Raw genomic sequence first — 13,810 nt, 5'->3', positions numbered from 1 at the left:
ATGAATCTGTTAGTCTTTCGAAGACAGTTAACATTTTGAGTGTCTCAAACCATGAACTTGGGATCACCCTTCATTTATTTAGATCTTGGACATTTTCATCAGTTTTTAAAAATTTTAGTTTACACAATCTGCATTTATTTTATTATTGTTGTTGTTATTTACAACCAAGTGTTGTGGCTCATGCCTGTAATCCCAACACTTTGGGAGGCCGAGGTGAGTGGACTGCTTGAGCTCAGGAGTTGAAGAAAAGTGGGGAACACAGGGAAACTCCATCTCTAACTAAAAAGGCAAAAAGTAGCTGTGCATGATGGCACACACCTGTGGTACCAGCTACTAGGGAGGCTGAGATGGGAGGGTCCCTTGAGCTCAGGTGGCACAGGTTTCAGTGAGCCGAGATCAAGCCACTGCACAGCAGTCTGGGTGACAGAGTGAGACCCTATCTCAAAATAAATAAATAAATAATCAAATTTAAAACTTAAAAATTAAAAACATAAATAAAAGACCCTGGCAGCTTGCTTGCGTCTCTCAATATGTGATATTCCTGCTGTCCCTTTGCCTTCTTCCATGCGTCAAAGCTTCCTGAGACTTCATCAGAAGTCAAGCAGGTATAAATGCCACGCTTGAAAAACCTGCAGGATATGGCCATATAAACCTCTTTTCTTTATAAAATATTCAGTCTCAGGAATTCCTTTATAGTAACGCAAAGCAGACTAACACAGGTATAAACAGTGCAGCTATATTGGAAGCTAGAAAAATGCAACTGCTTCATTTCTTTTCCTGTGATTTTTTTTTTTTTAATGGACATATAAAGACTTTTTTAAAAAAAACTTTCTTTTAAATCCAGGGATATATGTGCATGTTTGTTATATAGGTAAATTATGTTATGGGGTTTGGTGTACAGATTATTTGCTACCCAGGTAATAACCGTAGTACCTGATGGGTAGATTTTAGATCCTCACCCTCCTCCTATTATTAATTTTGATGCAACAATAAATGTTCCTTTTTGGTAAATTTTATTTCCAATTGGTCACAGATGATATTTAGAAACGTGATGAACTTTCAAATATTGACTTTGTATGTTTTCACCTTGCTAAATCGTTTATTAGTTCTGATATCCTTGGTTATTTAGAACTCTCTGTGTAGCAATCACGTTGTCTGCAAATAGTTACAGCTTACTTCTTTTTTTTTTCTCATTTTATACTAGCTCGACTTTTGGCATAATGCAGAATAAGAGTGGTGAGAAAGGCTATCCTTCCTTGTTTCTGATAGTAGAGGATAAATATTTAGACTTTCATATAAGGAGTAAGGAAAGGATCCAATTTCAGCTTTCTACTTATGGCTAGCCAATTTTCCCAGCACCATTTATTAAATAGGGAATCCTTTCCCCATTTCTTGTTTCTCTCAGGTTTGTCAAAGATCAGATGGCTGTAGATGTGTGGTATTATTTCTGAGGACTCTGTTCTGTTCCATTGGTCTATATCTCCGTTTTGGTACCAGTACCATGCTGTTTTGGTTACTGTAGCCTTGTAGTATAGTTTGAAGTCAGGTAGCGTGATGCCTCCAGCTTTGTTCTTTTGACTTAGGATTGTCTTGGAGATGCGGGCTCTTTTTTGGTTCCATATGAACTTTAAAGCAGTTTTTTCCAATTCTGTGAAGAAACTCATTGGTAGCTTGATGGCGATGGCATTGAATCTATAAATTACCTTGGGCAGTATGGCCATTTTCACGATTCAAGATGGATTAGAGACTTAAATGTTAGACCTACTACCATAAAAATCCTAGAGGAAAACCTAGGTAGTACCATTCAGGACATAGGCATGGGCAAAGACTTCATGTCTAAAACACCAAAAGCAACGGCAGCAAAAGCCAAAATTGACAAATGGGATCTCATTAAATTAAAGAGCTTCTGCACAGCAAAAGAAACTACCATCAGAGTGAACAGGCAACCTACAGAATGGGAGAAAATTTTTGCAATCTACTCATCTGACAAAGGGCTAATATCCAGAACCTACAAGGAACTCAAACAAATTTACAAGAAAAAAACAAGCTACCCCATCAAAAAGTGGGCAAAGGATATGAACAGACATTTCTCAAAAGAAGACATTCATACAGCCAACAGACACATGAAAAAATGCTCATCATCACTGGCCATCAGAGAAATGCAAATCAAAACCACAATGAGATACCATCTCACACCAGTTAGAATGGCAATCATTAAAAAGTCAGGAAACAACAGGTGCTGGAGAGGATGTGGAGAAATAGGAACACTTTTACACTGTTGGTGGGATTGTAAACTAGTTCAACCATTATGGAAAACAGTATGGTGATTCCTCAAGGATCTAGAACTAGATGTACCATATGACCCAGCCATCCCATTACTGGGTATATACCCAAAGGATTATAAATTATGCTGCTATAAAGACACATGCACACGTATGTTTATTGCAGCACTATTCACAATAGCAAAGACTTGGAATCAACCCAAATGTCCATCAGTGACAGATTGGATTAAGAAAATGTGGCACGTATACACCATGGAATACTATGCAGCCATCAAAAAGGATGAGTTTGCGTCCTTTGTAGGGACATGGATGCAGCTGGAAACCATCATTCTTAGCAAACTATCACAAGAACAGAAAACCAAACACCGCATGTTCTCACTCATAGGTGGGAACTGAACAATGAGATCACTTGGACTCAGGAAGGGGAACATCACACACAGTGGCCTATCATGGGGAGGGGGGAGGGGGGAGGGATTGCATTGGGAGTTATACCTGATGTAAATGATGAGTTGATGGGTGCAGCACACCAACATGGCACAAGTATACATATGTAACAAACCTGCACGTTATGCACATGTACCCTACAACTTAAAGTACAATAATAATAAATAAATTAAAAAAAAATATTTAGACTTTCAGCCTGGCTAAATACAGGATTTTGTATGCACCTTTATTTGGTAAAGGAATTTCCCCTATCGTCCTAGTATTTTGAATGTAGTTATTATAAATAAGTTGAATTTTATAAAATGTTTTGCTGCTTCTGTTGAGATGATAATGAGTCTTCATCTTTAATTTGTTGATGTTGTGAATTGCATTGACTGAATTTGAATGCTGAACCATTCCTAAGATAATGATATTCCTAGGATAACTTCCATTTGCATTATATTTTGTATGAATAATTTCCATTTGCATTATATTTTGGACACATGATTATACTCAAAATCTAGTATATGTTGTATGTTTGAGAATTTATGCTCACGGGGTACATTGGTTTGTAATTATAGTTTCTTGAATTGTCTTTACTTTGTTGTCAAATCAGATTAATTGCTTGTTCCATAGAATGAGTTTGGAAGTTTTGTCACTTCTATACTATGGAAGAGTTAGTGTACGATCAGTATAATTTTTTCATTAAATGTTTGGTAGTGTTTGTAGTTTCCAATTTTCCTTATTTAAATATTTTAACTACAAATTGTATTTAATTTCTGAAACTTGTATGAAGTATTTATGTTTTCTGTTTCTTCTTGATGTATTTTGGAAGTTTTTGTCTTTCAACAATGCCACCATTTTATCTAGGTGGTCAAGTATACAGTGTATTGCTATACAACTGTTTGTAGAGTAGCGATCTTTTAGTAACTTTTAAAATATCCGTACCAAATTTGATTTCTGATACTTGTATATTGTATCTTCTCTCTTCCCAGTGCCTCTCCCCTCAACAAACCTTGGTCCGTCTGGCTAGTACTTTATCACATTTATTGATCTTTTCAAAGAACCAACTTTTGGTTCCATTTTTTCATGGTTATTTTTCCATTCTTCATTTTATTGCTTGCTGCTCTTATCTTTCGTTTGATTCTCCTGCTTTCTGTTTAATTTTTGCTTCGTTTTTTACCATGCTAATGTATAAAGTTAGATAACTGACTTGAGACTTTCTTCTTGCTTCTTGCATTGCTATAAATTGCAATGTGAGCACCTCTTTAGCTGTTTCTTACAAATTGTGTTCTTATTTTCACTCCATCCAAATATTCTCTAATTTTTCTATGATTACCTGTTTAACCAGTGGGTTATTGCAGCATACAACTGTAATTGTGTTTTTGTGTATTTGTCATTTTAATTGTATAATTTATGCTTAATATTATAATGTATGCTTAATATAATTTATGCTTAATTTTAAAACTCTTTTGTTAGGTGTACATACATTTAAATTTGTTATTTTTTGTGAATTGTATCCTTTATTTATATGTAATATCTTACTTTATCTCTGGCATTATTACTTCTAAATATCCTTCATCTAATACTAACACAACCACTCCACGTTTCTCTTGATTCATGGTTGCATGTTTTATTCATCTGCAGCCTTTTACTTTTAACTTATCTATGCCGTTCTATTTAAAGTTCATTTTTAAAAATATATAATTGTTTGATTTTGCTTGTCGATATATTCTTATACCCTCTGTTCTTTATTTGGTGTACTTAGGCTGTTTATATATAACTAGAGGCACATTGTACTACAACCCGCTATCTATGTAGTTATTTCTTTATTTATCCCGTTTGTTTTTTGTTTCTTTTTTCAGTCATTTTTGGAGTAACAGATTTTTTTTCTCAGTCCATATTATATGTATTGTTGGTTAATTTTTATACTTCTTAAAATATTAAATACATAGTATATATTTTTAACTAATGGCAATCTTATTTAAAATAGTGTCTCATTTTGTATTTAGTTTAAGGATCTGAAAATTGTATATTCTCAATTGCCCCACTATCTTCTGTGCAATTTTTGTTATGATTTTACTTTTACAAAGTCATAAAAACAAAATTAATTGCTATTATTTCTCCTTTAATCATTTTTTTTTTAAATTTAAAATAAAGTCAGGCTTGGTGGCACACACCCATAGTTTCAGTTACTGGGGAGACTGAGGTGGCAGAATAGCCTGGGACTACGAATTCAGCACTGTAGCATGCCATGATCCCACCTGTATATAGCCACTGCACTGTAGGCTGTGCAATAAACATAGCAAGACCCTGTCTCTAAAGTAAATAGATAAATAAGTAAATAAATAAAACTTTAAAAAAGAAACACTTCATATTTACCTTAATTGATGACACTTTTAGTGCTCTTAGTTTCTTCGTATAGATGCAAGGTTTTTTTTTTTTTTTGTATCATATTCCTTTTGCCTGAAGTAGTTGCTTTAATATATCTTGTAAGTAGTCAGCTGTCTTCTCACAGCTTTTGTATCTCTGAGAAAATCATTACCTATCCTTCATTTTTGAAAATGTAGTTAATGAGTACAGGATTCTTCGTTAATCATTTTTTTTCTATTGAATGTATTCAGGAATATCAGTTTTGCCTTGTGGATCATACAGTTTCTGATGATAAATCAGTATTTCTCATTTTGATCCTCCTCTGTATGTAATGAATTTGTTTTTCTTGATTCTTCAAGATTTTCAACTTCTCATTAATTGTTAGCTCTTTGAATACTATGAGCTAAGAGTGTTTGTTTCTTGGTTTGTTTTACCCTTTTTTTTTTTTTTGGCTTCTCTCTCTTTTTTTCTTTTTTTTTTTTTTTTTTTTTTTTTTTTATTATACTTTAAGTTCTAGGGGACATGTGCACCACGTGCAGGTTTGTTACATATGTATACATGTGCCATGTTGGTGTACTGCACCCATTAACTCGTCATTTACATTAGGTATATCTCCTAATGCTATCCCTCCCCTTTCCCCCCTCCCCACAATAGGCTCCAGTGTGTGATGTTCCCCTTACTGTATCCTAGTGATCTCATTGTTCAATTCCCACCTATGAGTGAGAACATGCGGTATTTGGTTTTCTGTTCTGGCAATAGTCTGCTGAGAATGATGATTTCCAGCTGCATCCATGTCCCTACAAAGGACAGAAACTCATCCTTTTTTGTGACAGCATAGTATTCCATGGTGTATGTGTGCCACATTTTCTTAATCCAGTCTGTCACGGATGGACATTTGGGTTGATTCCAAGTCTTTGCTATTGTGAATAGTGCCACAATAAACATACGTGTGCATGTGTCTTTATAGCAGCATGACTTATAATCCTTTGGGTATATACCCAGTAATGGGATGGCTGGGTCATATGGTACTTCTAGTTCTAGATCCTTGAGGAATCGCCACACTGTTTTCCACAATGGTTGAACTAGTTTACAGTCCCACCAACAGTGTAAAGTGTTCCTATTTCTCCACATCCTCTCCAGCACCTGTTGTTTCCTGATTTTTTTAATAATTGTCATTCTAACTGGTGTGAGATGGTATCTCATTGTGGTTTTGATTTGCATTTCTCTGATGGCCAGTGATGATGAGCACTTTTTCATGTTTTTGTTGGCTGTCTTCTTTTGAGAAGTGTCTGTTCATATCCTTTGCCCACTTTTTGATGGGGTTGTTTGTTTTTTTCTTGTAAATTTGATTGGGTTCTTTCTGGGTTCTGGATATTAACCCTTTGTCAGATGAGTAGATTGCAAAAAATTTCTCCATTCTGTAGGTTGCCTGTTCACTCTAATGGTAGTTTCTTTTGCTGTGCAGAAGCTCTTTAGTTTAATTAGATCCCATTTGTCAATTTTGGCTTTTGTTGCCGTTGCTTTTGGTGTTTTAGACATGAAGTCTTTGCCCATGCCTATGTCCTGAATGGTATTACCCAGGTTTTCTTCTATGGTTTTTATGGTTTTGGGTCTAACATTTAAGTCTCTAATCCATCTTGAATTAATGTTCCTATAAGGAGTAAGGAAAGGATCCAGTTTCAGCTTTCTACTTATGGCTAGCCAATTTTCCCAGCACCATTTATTAAATAGGGAATCCTTTCCCCGTTTCTTGTTTTTGTCAGGTTTGTCAAAGATCAGATGGCTGTAGATGTGTGGTATTATTTCTGAGGGCTCTGTTCTGTTCCATTGTTCTATATCTCTGTTTTGGTACCAGTACCATGCTGTTTTGGTTACTGTAGCCTTGTAGTATAGTTTGAAGACAGGTAGCATGATGCCTCCAGCTTTGTTTTGTTGGCTTAGGTTTGTCTTGGCAATGCAGGGTCTATTTTGGTTCCATATGGACTTTAAAGCAGTTTTTTTCCAATTCTGTGAAGAAAGTCATTGGTAGCTTGATGGGGATGGCATTGAATCTATAAATTACTTTGGGCAGCATGGCCATTTTCACAATATTGATTCTTCCTATCCAGGAGCATATCCATTTTAATGTTATCTGAGCTTGTTGGATCTTTGTTTGGGTGGCTTTTATTAATTTGTATAATTCCCAAACATTATATCTTCATATTTATTCTTTTTATCTCCTCAAGTTTCAAATTTAGTTACATGATTTAAAATGCATTTTCCACAGCTCTGTTTCTTTTTCTCACTTTTAATTTCATTTCAGTTGTGTATTTTCCTTTGGTCTATCCATCAGTGTCCCTATTTCCTCAATAGTGTTGATTTGAGAGTCAATTCAAAAGCACTGTTCATCCTTTTCACTGTGTTTACATTTATGTCATATTCATGTCCTTCTTATCCTCAAGTCTCAGCTGATAGTAGTCATTTCTTTATGCATATTGTTCATCTTCTCCACTGTAACATTTAACACAAAAATTATATCTATATTGAATCCCCAGTTTAATAATGCCAATACCTGGCTCATTTCTGAATCTGATTCTTTTGATTACTCTGTTTCTTGATAGAGTGTGGTTTCATTCTTGATTCTCTACAGTTTAATTATTATTGGATGACTGTCAGATTTCTTTTTTTTTTTTTTGATGGCAGAAATTATAGTATATGTTATCTATTTCTGAAAATAGATTTTCATTTTTTTTTTTTTTTCTAGTGTGGGATTTTTATTCAAGGAAACCTGATCTAGGTTGGGGATTTTTTTGTTGCTGCAGTTACTCTTAGTGAACAACTGGCTTTAAGTTTCTCTACTGTTACCTGGTGGTTAGATTAGAGCAGATTTTCTTTTGGGTTTTCCTCAATGTTTTCTCCACGCTCAGTTTAGTATTCTCTTTACACCTATGATTACAAAATTGTCTCTCTGCTTGCTCCTCTCCCCTCCTCCAGCAGTCAATTGCATTTTTTCTTTGTTTCATTTATCTTAAATCATACTAATCTTTTCCTGGGCATGCTGTTCTGTTGTTATTGTTCAGCCTGTTTTGTCTTGTGGGTAAGACTTGCTCATTCATCTTCTTGCCCCTCTTCCCGTCAGTAGGTGGTTCTTAATTATCTAAGACTTTCTCCTGACTGCAATAGGTCTATACCTGTGTTCTGTAGGTGAGGAGGTTTGACACCCTTCCCACTGTGGCGTAAGGCCTGTTTTTTCATACGGGAGGCAGAGGAAAAGGGGCCTGTGTGAGGCTTCATGCTAACTCCACAGCAGTTACTGTTGTTCTCCCTGAGGCTTGAACCACAGAGGAAGATTTTGCTCATCTCTGACATTGAGCCTCACCTTTCTGGCATGTTCCTAGACATATTTTTAGAGAAAAGCCTGAGTAGGTGTATGAACACCCCTTTGGTATGCAGCTGGTAAAATGTCCCACTCTCATACGAATCCAAATAAACACTGTCTTCAGCGATTGGCTAGAAATTTTAGCTGAATTCTTCTAACTGGTTTTGTTGGTATCTGGCATAAATAACTGGTACATACCTTCCTGTGGTTGAAATAAACTAAAAGTTATCTGTTTCCACCTTGTCATTTAGTAAATGAGGGTTCTGAAGTTTACGATGATACACTGATGTAATTCTAAAATATAGGTCTAGTTATTGTTACCTAAGTCCAATATTCTTTCCATTTTTTCCATGTTAGACTCTGTACCTCACTGGATTATTGGGTAATCATCCTTATGCAATTATTCCATTCTTTTGCACATTAAATCAATCTAAATGACTTTTCCTCTCTTTATCTATCGTCAGTTTGTTTTTTGATAAACATTGAGAGGGCAGAGGGGACGCTTTTCTTTGGTCCCCACAAAACCAATAGTGATAAAAGAGTATTGCCAGTTACTGGGAGTGAGGATTGGAGTGAAACATGAATGAACTTTTATTAACTATGTAGGATACATAAGTGCAACTTTTAATGTATTTCTTTAATGTTAAAAAAAAAAAACTAAATTAATTCCATAGTCATACTTTGTATAAATGAAATGAACTGGTCCTCAGAAATGTTTGGCAATTTGCCCTAGTTACTACATGGAGTGAATGAGTAAACCAAAATTCATACCTGCTTCAAGCATCTTGTACTTTTCCACAAGCCTAAAATGTCTGAGATAAGCAAAATAAAAATGTAGAATAGAAAGAAAAACAGATGAGATTTAGAATATTGCTCTCTGTCACTGGGCTACAAGAAAAATGATGATATAAGGATACACTTTTAGATACTGACAGGTTGAGGGTTTTTTTAATTCTCTTTTCACCCATTTGAAGTATAACAGTAAAAAGCAGGTTATCATCACTCTTTTTTAGCTTCATGATGTACTTTATAAAGCAAACTTACTGAAAAATGACTTCAACAAATAGGGAATCACTTACATTTTTATGTGTTAATTTCTTGTGGCTACAAAATAATTTTGATTGGCCATTTGGAGGCTTTGGAGACCTTTGTCTAGCACCAATTGAATTTTTAAGAAATTCAATTCTTCTTTCCTTCATACATAGTCATAGAAAAAGAAGAAACTACTTACAAAAGGGATTTAAAAAAACATATCTGAGAATAATAGATTTCTTTTTCTTGTGATCTTTTGAATAAATGAGCTTTGCTACCCTCCTCCCTTTCATGTAAAAAAGGTGAAGTACTGTGTCGCTAATCATTTCATGGACTGTGACGACTGACATTATTTAATTATCTTATTAATCAGTGTAAATGTCACCTGTTAAAATATTCATACACTGAATCTATGTCATCCATTAGTCCGATTAATTAAATACTTGAAGTTATTTATTGATTCATAAAATAAGGGGATACAGTTCATATACTTCTATAAAATTTACTGAATTAAAATTTTGTATATGAGCTATATTTATCTTCCCTTCACTTTTTCACCTTCAAATCAGAATATTTCAAATTTTTTGATGTTTCTATTCCCTTTATTTTACCTTACCAGTCATCATTGTAAAAACTGCAATCAATTTTTACTTTTTTTTTTTTTTTTTTTTGAAACAGAGTTTTGCTCTTGTTGCCCAGGCTAGAGTGCAATAGCACCATCCCGGCTCACTGCCACTTCCGCCACCTGGGTTCAAGTGATTCTCCTGCCTCAGCCTCCCGAGTAACTGGGATTACAGGCTCCCACCACCACGTCCAGCAAATTTTTGTATTTTTTCTTCTATTTTTAGTAGGGATTTCACCATGTTGGCCAGGCTGGTCTGGAGCTCCTGATCTCAGGTGATCCACCCGCCTCAGCCTCCCAAAGTGCCAGGATTACAGGCAGGAGACACCGCTTTTACTTTTGAAGTTAAACAAAATGGGAGCAGCTTAGAAAAAAGAAAAGAAAAGAAAAAAAGAAAAAGTCTTGCGTTTATAGGACTTACTTTTTAATGAAGAAAGATAAACTGTACATTATAAAGGGAGCAAACAAGTAGATTATACAGTATGTTAGAAATTAATAAGTGATATGGGAAAATAGAGATCAGGATGAGGAGGAAAATAATTTAAGTAATTTAAATGAAATGGTCAGGAAAGACCTCATTACGAAATAGGAAAGGGACCAAAATCTTCTTTTGCCTTCACAGATTTCCACAGAATCGAACTCCTTTCAGGTTTCAAACACTCCTCAATATCTCCTGAATCTGTGCTGAACAGAATTTCTTCCATACTTTCAGGCTTTTAGAAAGGATATATAGAGGTTCAACTGTAGGATGCTTGTTTTAAGATTGGCCAAAATCCACAAGGCAAAGAATTGTAATCTCTTGCAAGTGAACTAATGAAAGAGGGAAAAATATGGAGAGAAAACACAAAGTAATATTTCAGGTAATAATTGGAATTCAAAGTTTTTTACTCACAAGAGCTAATAAATTTAAGAAGTAAACACAGTGATAGTTATCATTGACACAATTATTCATTAATGCGGAAGAAATCTGTAGGCTTTAGTATGTCATTTTATATAGTAAGTATTGGGCCAGCAATAAATTGTCAATTATTCTGATTTTATATACTTTTCAATTTCAAATGATCAAGAAGAAATAGTGTACATTAATATCCTTTGAACCACTCCAAAGATTCAATTTTAAAGTTGTTGTCTCTGCAAACTACTGTCCTGCTCTAAATAATAGGCAGACGGTTTAAATAATTTGAACTTTAGCTTCTTTAAAATAGTTATAAACTACTTTCTCATATTTTATCTGACACTGAAAATAATGTAATTTACAAAGTCATAGTTTATTTTCAGAACACACCCTCTCACAGTACAATTTTAAAACTTCTTTCAAATGTGCAAAACAAATGCATTTTTATTTTTAAAATAATATATCAAATACAACATCATATAATTTCATCCAAACCCTTGTATTCAAATAAGCAAATGTCTTTACTATGAGAATTTGTTACCTATTTTCTCCTTAAATTCATCCAGGGAACAGTTTTATTTTTAAGAAATTAAGAGAGAAATAATGATGTATTAGCTCTATTTTTATATTGATAATATTTTCAATTATTTGTAAAACTTTGAATTGCAAGAATCCATATTATATCATTTTAATAGTTACATAGCTAAAACTAATAGAATTTTATATTTCCAGAATATGGATAAAATAGAAATTTTGACTGTTTTAAGTTTTTCAAGCAGTCCATCTTTACTAAAATAGAACAACTTCATTTAAAAATATTTATTTATATATCATCAGTATAATAAAACTTCTTCCGAAGTATGCTACAGCTATATCAACAAGTTAGACATCAATTGTATCTTTTATTTTTTGTGAGGAGGGACAGTGTGTGAGTACTAAAAATCTGCTTTAGACTTCTTGTTTTTCTATATTTCTTGCTGAGTATGCTAAGAATACAAGGCTGTGACCACTTTTCACCTCTGCCATTTTGCAGGGTGTGTGGGCAGCAACCTTGAGGGATGACGTATTACCTGACAAAGAGTACATTTGCTTACTGCTTGATATGAAAGGAGTAGATCCTCTAGGTGAGTGTTTTTCCTCAGCTGTGAAGGAAACCCATTGCAAATGCAATATCCACCCAGAACGCTTCACGTGGCCTTTGTGAGACTTGGGAACAAAGAGAGCTGACGGAAATATGTTCATGATGACTATAGATGCTTTGTGTTCTGTAATCAATAAAATCCCTTGACTCTAACTCAAGAGTCTCTTGTCTTCTGCCAGCATATGTAACAACTGCAGGTTAACATATTAAGTTGTAAGTAGGATCAAACTAAATCCCAGATCCAACAAAGAGCAATATATTAGATTGGTGCAAAAGTAATCTTCATTACAAAAATCCGCAAGACTTAAATAACTATTAGAAAAAATTAGATAGAAAACATAGTCCCTTTCCAAAATTCATTCATTCATATAACACATATATTCACAAATACAAATACACTCAGGAGATACCAGAATTCTGTCTAACATAAAAGTGTCTCTTTAATTTAGAATTCCATAAAGTGTTTTATTTTTCAGATGCATTATATCATGTTTTTATATAAAAAGAATAAGTCACAGTTTTAGAAATCTGTTTTCTTGTATAAAATAGCCTTCAAAAAATTCAGTAATTCCACAGCATCTGAGAAATCATTCTGTAGAAAAAAAGCAATGCTTGGCACTATGAGCTTATGATAATTTACATGGTCAATCTAATGTAAATTCTTAGTCTATATATATATATATTTTTAAATGACAGTGTCTTACTTCCTAGGCAGAAAAAAGAAAATGAAGTTCAGTTCTTTATTTCAAAATAATTACAATGAATAGCTGTCAACAGAAATAAAAATAATCACTTTGGTCTGCTGTTTGATATATCTGAGATAAGGTAGGCCTTTAGGTAAAAAAAAGGAAAATTAATTTCATTTTTACAAAAGGTATCTTAAAACACTTAATTTTTTTCTTAATCCTTTATTACATTCTTTCTTAGATGCACTGAGCTGTTTCAAATGGAAGACAGCACACACAGACAGCTTGCTTAAATTCCAGCTTTTTCATGCAGCTGAATTGATTTTGGTTTTTATAACAAGAACCCATAATGCTAGCCACCATAGACTGGCTTTTATGCTTTTACAGTTACTATGGTATTTTCATTTTCTGTAATAATGACAAATATGGCAAAACCCACTTTTAGCACTTTATGGGACAGAGGGAACTGTTACAAAAATAGGAAAGAATAAAAAGAAATAAGAATATTGCCTAACAACTTCAGTAGCCTGGTAATAATAACACGTGTTAAAACTACAACTCATATTTTTAATAAGCAAAAGTATAAACTCTCAAATTGTAAAACTACCACAAGAGTAAGCAGGCATCATCTAGCAGGGATATTTATACTTTTATGCCCTGATACTGCAGCTAGAGGATAACTGAGTAACAAAAGTCAACAATAGAAGAAAATGCTCTTGCTCAATAAATAATTGAGTAACAATTGAGTGACGAAGTTAACTATAGAAGAAAATACTCTTGCTCAAAAAAAATAATCAGCTGGACAACATTCAGGCAGAAAATGTTCATACTGCCCATATAAATTGCAAGAGGCCTATGAAATCATACTGCACCTGTCATTTAGAACTTATCACTTAGCATGTTTTACTGGAATTTTCTCTGCTAAATGATAGCGGCAGAAATAAATTCTGAGTACACAGCTAGGTCATTAACAGTAAGTAGCAAAAGCAGAAATGATA

At 34.0% G+C, this 13,810-nt stretch overlaps 1 long non-coding RNA gene across 2 annotated transcripts in view; it reads left to right on the top strand.

Annotated features, from left to right (window-relative positions):
* Positions 1–13,810, top strand: part of LOC105466316 (uncharacterized) — a 110,608-nt gene that overhangs the window by 91,325 nt on the left and 5,473 nt on the right. Inside the window, exons 1-2 of one of the 2 annotated variants that reach the window (XR_978116.2) lie at positions 10,761–10,950; positions 12,019–12,109. This is a non-coding gene — a long non-coding RNA (uncharacterized lncRNA). Of the gene's footprint in view, positions 1–10,760; positions 10,951–12,018; positions 12,110–13,810 lie in introns of those variants that run through there. The other variant, XR_011619364.1, reaches the window with a different exon arrangement.

The sequence above is a fragment of the Macaca nemestrina genome, chromosome 2, assembly GCF_043159975.1.
Source record: "Macaca nemestrina isolate mMacNem1 chromosome 2, mMacNem.hap1, whole genome shotgun sequence".
NCBI lineage: Eukaryota > Metazoa > Chordata > Mammalia > Primates > Cercopithecidae > Macaca > Macaca nemestrina.
Note: the sequence above shows the minus strand (reverse complement) of the source record. Positions and strands in the feature narration are given on the sequence as shown.